The following is a 9,239-nucleotide window of genomic DNA, read 5'->3' as shown; positions in this document are numbered from 1 at the left end:
TTTTTTGGAAAAATGTAATTTTCCCATGAAGATATCAAGAGGCTGGAATACTTGCTTGGAATCCCAAAGAGGGTAAATATCAACCCCCTACACATGTGCGTGCCCACACACAGGCAAATATATTTACACATACATACATACAGAGAGAGGGGGGAGAGAGAGAGGCTTCCAAAAGTGATACTATTGCATATTGTAATACTTGATTTACAAAAATTAGAGAAAGTCACTAACATACTAATATCAAAATGAGTGCCCTTCTTTAAAATTATATTTTTATTATTTAAAAAATGTACAATATATGTTAATCATATCTTTTTCCTTCCTCAAGTTCTCCCGGATCCCTCTCATTTTCTTACTTAACCCAACTTCATGTTCTCTCTCTCTCTCTGTCTCTCTGTCTCTCTGTCTCTGTCTCACAAAGAAAAATCCAGAGAAAACAAAACAAAGAACTGCAGGAGGAGAAACAAGAGTGGGCAGCCAGTCTGCATCTTCTTTTATCTCAGAATTTGAGGAAAGACATTGTTCAACAACTTAAACAGGTAAACAAGGTTTTAAGGAGAATGTTTAAAACTTCTTAATAGAACAAATTGCTTTTTAACACTGATTAGTAGCTGTTAGTGTTTTAATTTGCATAAAAATAATGAATATGCTAATTGAAAAAAAATTTTTCTCTTCTAGTCATTAAAGGTCTCCTTTGTGGCTCCTCAGAGGAAGCTCATTGTTATTCTGGTGGCAGTTAGTATACATACTTAGTACATCCACTAAAAACCACTTGCAACTTCTGAGTTTTTGCTAATTGAGATAGAGCTATGCTCTGGCAGTTGAACTGATGAGATTCTATTACCAGTGAACATATACGAACTTGCAAATTCTCCGACTTCATTGTATTGCAGGACGAGCAGCACCATCTTACCACATTGACCTAGGATCTCATAACTGTGATGTGTCCTATGGATGCAGATTTTAGAAGCACTAGAGAATTACAATGCCACTGCTTTCGCTGATATTGCTTTACTTAAGTTGGAACCAGTTTCCTTTGAATCTGGAGCATGTGGGACTTAGTAATCTGCATAAGCTAATTTGCATTAATTTGAATGAGAATACTGATTATTTCTGAATTACTTATTGGTATGGATGTTAAATGGAGTACAATTGTTTACTTGAAAACATCAGGCCAATATTCATTATGTTAGAGAAGCATTCTGTACAGGAAAATGCAGCAATTAGAGGGAAACTGAGGGAAGCTCCTGGGAACAGTCCCAGGCAAGCTCTCAGGTCACCAAGAAGGGAGCATCCTCCCTTATCATCAGCGTATCAAAATCTCAGTCTGGAAGGGACTCTAGGACTCTTTTTTTCCCATTAATTCATTTATTTATTCACTTTGTATCTGGATTGCAGCCTCCTCTCCACAGTCCTCCCTCACATAACCCCCCTATCTCTCCTTTCTCTTCTCCTCTAATAAGAGAGTGCACCTGCTGGGTATCACCCTACTCCAGGCATATTATTAAGTCATTGCAGGACTAGGCTCATTCTCTCCTACTATGGTCAGTTAGGGGACTGGGATCCACAGGCAGGCAACAGAGTCAGGGACATTTACACCTGCTCTGGTTGTGTGGCTATGTGCTGCTTCTGCCAAAGAAAACTGGGGACAGAGACTGTAGGATCAGAGAGCTTTCTGATTCTAATGTGGGCTTGGAAAAACAGAAGAAATCCTGTTCATCTCAGAAAGAAGTATTCCTTATTTTCCAAAAATCTTTCCTACTTTCCACTTTTGTTGGAAAGTAGGGAAGATTTCTGTACTTGCAGCTCACCCAATTGTTTTACAAATAGCAGTGAGTGTACATTAGCATGCAACTTTACTGTGCCCCGAGCCTGTGTTCATTCGCACCCTCAGAGTTTTCTCTACAGTGATCCCTTGATTTCTGTCTGTTCTTATCCCTGTAGGGATCCCTAACTTACATTTTGGAAACCCCCACCTATCTTCTACACCATGCTCTGTGTGTCTCATCAGAACGATTTCCTCATATAAATATCACAAGGACCAAGGAGTGGAATGATGACCAGAGAGCAAGGTCCTGGTCCAGGCTTCTCAGATACTGAGTTTGAGTGACTAGTCAAGGAATTTCCAAGCGCCTGGCATACCATTGCTCTCTCCTAACTCCTGCTTTAGCAATTTGGCTAAAAACCCCACAAGGGGTAATAACTTATATTTTAAGAGATGAAATCTGGATTGGTTACTAAAGAATACTACCAACAGAGTAAGGTGAGAGAACTCAGCCTGTGACTGACACAGCTGAATGATCTAGATGGCAACTTGGGGAAATAATTCAGAGCAAGGGCAAGAGGCGTCATTTACACAAAATGCATTCATGTACTTATAATCCAAGTGTGATTAATCACATGGTGAATAATAGACCAGCTTAAGAAGAGAAGAGGTTAAGAAGCAAAATTTCTTATTTCTCTACTTTAAACTTCATTCAAATTTCCCTCTTTGATTCTTCCACTTCATCTCAGATCAGAGCTTGAGAAGTGCCCACCAAGTTTCATCACTCCTTTAAACGAATCAAGTGTTATAGAGTGGGACTAAAACACTTAAACAGGTCTCTTTGATTCATTATTTGAATGTCTAGACTTGCAATTCATAGTGTGTGTGTGTGTGTGTGTGTGTGTGTGTGTGTGTGTGTGTGTGTGTGTTCTTTCTACCTCTGATTTTGTTTTCTCTATTTAGAATCAATACACCAGTTTTTCAGGACTTTAATTTTAAAAGATATTTTATTAAAAAAACATGATTTAATTCCTAAGAAGTTCATGACATTCTTTGCTTTCTCCTTTCTTTTCTTTATTTAGTAAGCCTACTTAGATATATATTTTACTAGTTATTTACATTTTAATTATTATTTATTTATATTTATTAAAAGGTCATGATCTAATTCCTTAGAAATCCTCTCATTTATTCTTGGATTTCTTTCTCCCTTTCTTTAATTCAATAAGCCTACTTACATATGAGTTTTTGCTCCCATGTCCATGTTTGCTGATGTTGAAAATGAAGACACAATGTTACATAATTTGTCTCACCTCTTAAATATTATTCATCTTTGGTACATTTTGAAACTAAGCATAATAAATTGTTCATATAGATGAAAGTATGAAGTGTATTAGGTGACACAGAGGACAATTTTTTTTTAACATAGATTTAAAAAAAGTGTCAATATAACCACAACAACTGATTTTTACCAGTAAGCTTACCAAAGCACAGATGGCCAGTAGTCTATTTTTATAGAAGAATGGATTTGGCTCAGGTATGTCTGGGCCGGTGCCCTGAACAGACCTTGGGCACAAACTCCACAACCAGTCCCATGACGCCCAGAGAAAGCTCTACTTCCAGGTGCTTTAACATGCCCAGGATCAGAGATGAGGAGGATACAACATCTGTCCCAACACCGGGATTAACTGGGACCAGCAGGACCCAGGCACACAGGAACTCCACCAGCCAAGTGACACCAGTTGCTTCCAGTCTGTCTGGGCCTGTGCACTGAGCAGACCTTGGGCGCAAACAATGCAGCCAGTCCCATAACACCCAGAGGAAGCTCCACTCCTAGGCACTCTAACAAGCCCAGGATCCCAGGATCCCAGAATCACAGGATCACACAGACAGCTTGACTCTGATGAGTTCTGACACAATTAGGATCACAGAAAGGATAGGCTCCACTTAGATCTAACCAGGACAGGAAGCACTAGAGATAACCAGATGGTAGTGGGGGGGGAGGGGAGCATAAGAAAATAAGCAACACAATCCAAGGTTACCAGCTATCATCAGAACTCAATTCTCCCACCATAACAAGTCCTGGAAAAACTATCACACCAGAAAAGCAAGATTCAGATCTAAAACCACTTCTCATGATGATGATACAAGACTTTAAGAAAGACATATATAACTCCCTCAAAGAGATACAGAACACAGATGAACAGGTAGAAACTCTTAAAGAGGAAACACAAAAATCCCTTAAAGAACTATAAGAAAACACAATAAAACAGGTGAAGGAAATGAACAAAACCATTCAGAATCTAAAAATGGAAATAGAAACAATAAAGAAATCAGAAAGAGAGACAACCCTGGAGATACAAAACCTAGGAAAGAAATCAGGAGTCATAGATGCAAGCATCACCAACAGAATACAAGAGATAGAAGAGAGAATCTCAGGGGCAGAAGACACCATAGAAAACATTGACACAACAGCCAAAGAAAATGCAAAAAGCAAAAAGCTCCTAACCCAAAACATCCAGGAAATCCAGGACACAATGAAAAGAACAAACTTAAGGATAATAGGTATAGGAGAGAGTGAAGACTCCCAATGTAATGGGTCAGTAAATATCTTCAACAAAATTATAGAAGACAACTTCCCTAATCTAAAGAAAGAGATACCCATGATCATACAAGAAGCCTACAGAACCCCAAATAGACTGGAGCAGAGAAAAAAATTCCTCCCATCTCATAATAATCAAAACACCAAATGCATTAAACAAAGAAAGAATTTTAAAAGTAGTAAAGGGAAAAGGTCAAGTAACATATAAAGGCAGGCCTATCAGAATTACACCAGACTTCTCACCAGAGACTATGAAAGCTAGAGGATCCTGGGCAGATGTCATACAGACCCTACAAGAACACAAGTGCCAGCCCAGGCTACTATACCCAGCAAAACTCTCAATTACCATAGATGGAGAAAACAAAACAAAATTTACACAATATCTTTCCACAAATCCAGCCCTACAAAGGATAATAGATGCAAAACAACAACATTAGGAGAAAAACTGCACCCTAGAAGAGGCAAGAAAGTAATCTTTCAACAAATCAAAACAAACCAAATTCCACCTCTAACTACAAAAACAACAGGAAATAACAATTAGTTTTTCTTAATATCTTAATATGAAAATTAATATTACCAACATATACTAATCAATTGAAATCCAAAAATATGAGGAATTAGAAATTTGATGACTGTCATCCAATGGTCTCTCTAATTTGGTAATTGGAGAAATAGGTCCAATATTGTACAATCCATACACACTTTCTGTTTGTACATACCAGTGTCTGGCTGGGTACCACATAACTGTCTTGAAATTATGCTTCTCCTATCTTAGTCTCTCTATTAGTAGGATTGTTTTATTTTATGTTTTTATACTATACTGTGGTTTTCAGAACAGCTTACATGTTTCAAAATTATTTATACAATCAAAAGAAAGGTAACCTTTTAACTTGGGAGGTGGCTTGTAAGAGAACAACAAAGAGTGAGACTGAATGCTTTGCTTGATGTTTGTAACTATTGTATCAAGTTTGAAGAAGAGGACTTTATAAGTTACTCTTTCTCTGAGATGAATGATTTTCCAAGTTATCACAGTCAATGAACCAGATTCTTACCCTCACCTAATGTCTGTGTCACCCTCCAAGCAGAACCATTGTTCATTGAAACAGTTGGTGAATGACTTTATGAATAGACCATCTTAATACACACACCATTTCTTAAATGAACGTAACCTGTTCTCTGTGGGCTGAGAATAAAGACACTCACTCAAGTCAAATAGCTTTGACCATAGCAGGAAATCTGTATCCAAAAACTGTGCCTACAGTTCATTCCTTGGTGCAGCAGAACTGTCAACTCTCAGCTTAGCTATGATGGAGGTAAAATCCTTTGGTGATGTGAGGGTCATTGAAGTACAGCCTTATTACAATGAACTCCAATGCCTAAAAATTGTTCTTATTTTGGTCTTGTACCACAGTAAGAGCCAAAATTTTGGGGGGAGGCATTTTTTTTCGAGACAAGGTTTCTCTGTGTAGCTGTGGCTGTCCTGGAACTCACTCTGTAGATCAGGCTGGCCTCGAACTCAGAAATCTGCCTGCTTCTGCCTCCCAGGTGCTGGGATTAAAGGCGTGTGCCTTTGCCCAGCAAGAGTGAACATTTTAAGCTCTACTAAATACAATACAAACAAACAAACAAACAAACAAACAAAAAGACTTTATATATTTGTGTTCATTTAAAAAAATAGTAGTGATGTATTATTTTAATATCTGTAGTTATTTAAAATTTATATTGAGAAAAATGTATATATTTTCAGTATTTAGACAAGCATCTACATAAGAGTGTTAAATTGCCTGTTGTTTTATATCAAACAAGTTTTATATTACTCATTTTTATTATTATAATATTTTATAAATTTTAAACAAATATTATATTGTTTATAAAAATTATAAACAAATTTTATATTATATTTGTTTATAAAAATTATAAACAAATTTTTATTTAGGTATTAAAGGGGTGTCTCTGGGAGGAATTGGGGTACAAAAGGTAAACAAGAATGTGATTTAATTCTATTTACTTAAAATATGTTTTTAAATGTTAACAAATTTAGATAAATTGAAATCATGTATCTTTTCTCATCATAATGTAAGAAAACTTAAATCAATTAATAAAAAAGAATGGATTTGAAAATTCAAAGTAATGAAGAACAAAGTTTGTATCTTAAACACACATCCAACGCCGGCAGTTAAATGGTAATTAAGTTTTTCAGTGGTGTTCACATAGCTGAAATAAAAATTCAATCTGAAGATCTCTTTTGGAATTGAACAGGGTAGTGGACTGCAGTTGCCAACCTGTCTAATCAATATACATGTTTATGCATGTACACAGTGTGTCTGCAAATGGATGTAAATGTATATAAAGTCCACTAAGGTACTTAAATGTATACTTAAGCTGAAATTAACAGGCCACACACATTTTTATGCAACTGAAAATGAGCATAAAATGCCAAGAGGGAAAAATCAGTTTTCCTCTCAGGATTAACAATAAGGTTTCGGAATAGAAAACACTTTGAAGAGAGTACATTTGAGAACAGGTGGGCAACTTTTGAGATTCTCTGTCTTCTGAGTCTACCTGCCACACATGTCTACACAATTGCCTGTGCTGTTTGAGCCAGCCAGGAAACTCCTTGACTCATATTGATACAATAGCTTTTGTTTTGTACCTGCTCTTCATGGGCACACCAATATAGTAAATGATTGTGATTCTTCCAAGGAAAATAAAATACTCAAGCAGAGCTAACCATTTTTTTTCTTAAACTATGGGGAGTATTGATTTGTGTAGTGAATTTTGTCCTTGATAAATCTCAATTTTTCAGTGGTATACAATCTTATAACTATAAGCTAAGAAGGGCCATGGGTCTTTCCGTAATTAACACACACTTTACTGAACAGCTCATTTTTCCCTTATGATTTCCACAGAGAAAATGAGATCTTGTAAAAACAAATACACTAGAAAGATGGGGTTACGGTCAAAGTGAGAGCAGCTGTGAAATCAGCTGCTTTGATTCAAATTAGAAAGCAGATTTTTATGACAGATGTTCTAAAGCCAGCATTCTGAATCCTGTTGTATTCTATCTAGGTTTCATGTTTTAAATGATGCTTTTGGTGTGGGCCTGTGATGTGGAGGACTTCATCAATCCCATGTCAATCCTTAGCCATGACAGCAAATATTAGTGTTTCCCGAGATTGCTACGTGTCCACTGGTCCATTTGTATAGTTACTACTCAGGTTCAGAACCAGGGCTGTGAAATATTCTAAGACTTCCTGCAAGTCTCATTTATAATTATGAATTGTTATATGTCGAAATCCTCTTAAGCTGACATTGAATCCCTAGTAAAATATATTTATTATTATTTATTTATTTATATTTATACTTTTCATGTTCTCTTTACATTCTACTTTCTGCCCCTACTCTTGGCCACCCCCTTGAAGAATCCTCTTTCCCAATCCCATTCCCCTTCTCCTCTGTCCCAGTGGAATCCCCCCTGGATATCCTCCCAGTCTGGCACTTCAAGTCTCTGTGGGGCTAGGTGCATCCTCTCCCACTGAGGCCAGACAAGGCAGCCTAGCTAGAAGAACATATCCCACAGTCAGGCAACAGCTTTTGGGATAGCCCCTGTTTTAGTTGTTTAAGACCCACATGAAGATCAAGCTGCACATCTGAGACATATGTGTGGGGATGCTTAAGTCCAACCCATGCAGTTCTTTGGTTGGTGTTCAGATGTTGAGAGCACCAAGGATCCAGATTAGTGGACTCTGTTGGTCTTCCTGTGAAGTTCCTATCCCCCCTTTAGGGCCTGCAATCTTTCCTCCTATTCCTCCATAAGAGTCCTCAAGCTCCATCCATTGTTTGGCTGTGAGTCTCTGTATCTGTCTGAGTCAGCTGTTGGGTGGAGCCTCCACAAGGACAACATGCACCTATATGCAAACATAACAGAGTATCATTAGTAGTATTAGGGATTAGTGCTTGCCCATGGGGCAGGTCTCAAGTAGGGCAAGTTTTTGGTTGGCTAGTTCTTCAGTCTCTGCTTCACTCCCTATCTCTGCATTTCTTGTAGATAAATATTGGGTTGATTTGTGGGTGGGTTGTTTCCCGATCACTCCACTAGAATTCCTGCCTGGCTACAAGTGGTAGCCTCTTTGGGTTCCATATCTCCAATGCTATGATTCACAGCTAAGGTCACTTCCATTGATTCTTGGGTGCCTCCCTTATCCCAGGTCTCTGTCCTGTCCTGGAGATGCCCCCTACTGCTCCACCACCATCAGTTGCAGATTTCCATTCATTCTCATGGTCATTTGTCCATCTATCCTGTCCCTCCCAACACCTGATCACGACTACTTCCTTTCCCTTCCCATCCCTTCCCACATCTAGTTTCCTCCCTCAATCTGCATCCTATTACTATTTTATTCCCCCTTGTAAATGAGATTCAAGATCCTCACTTGTGCCTTCCTTCTTTAGATTCTTTGGGTCTGTGGAATGTAGCATGGATATGCTGCATTTTATGGCTAATATCCATGTAAAGTGAGTACATACCATGCCTGTCCTTTGAGGACTGGGTTGCCTCACTCAGAATGATATCAAGTTCCATTCATTTCAGGAATTTGTATGGGAACCGTGAAGGTCCTGTTTTCCATTTGGTTCTTGATCTATCAAGAAGGGATGCTAGTGGCCAATGAGCTAGTCAGAATAGGCAAGACTTCCAGTTTTTCCACAGACAGGCTAGCAGATGTGAGAGAGGAGAAGAAAGAGTTTCACCATGTTTCAGAGAGGGAGAAGCAGCTACCAGCCATGTGAGATCTAGGGTAAAGTGGCCACTGACCACTTCCCCGACTGGACCTTGGGAAGCAGGCAGGAGATCAGAGATCAACTGAGCTGAGAGCCGAT

At 38.3% G+C, this 9,239-nt stretch overlaps 1 long non-coding RNA gene across 1 annotated transcript in view; it reads left to right on the top strand.

Moving 5' to 3' along the window:
- Positions 1–9,239, top strand: part of LOC116084904 — a 144,358-nt gene that overhangs the window by 114,060 nt on the left and 21,059 nt on the right. Inside the window, exon 2 of the long non-coding RNA XR_004116314.1 lies at positions 329–539. This is a non-coding gene — a long non-coding RNA (uncharacterized LOC116084904). The remainder of the gene's footprint in view (positions 1–328; positions 540–9,239) is intronic.

Source organism: Mastomys coucha, unplaced genomic scaffold, assembly GCF_008632895.1.
Source record: "Mastomys coucha isolate ucsf_1 unplaced genomic scaffold, UCSF_Mcou_1 pScaffold9, whole genome shotgun sequence".
Lineage (NCBI taxonomy): Eukaryota > Metazoa > Chordata > Mammalia > Rodentia > Muridae > Mastomys > Mastomys coucha.
Note: the sequence above shows the minus strand (reverse complement) of the source record. Positions and strands in the feature narration are given on the sequence as shown.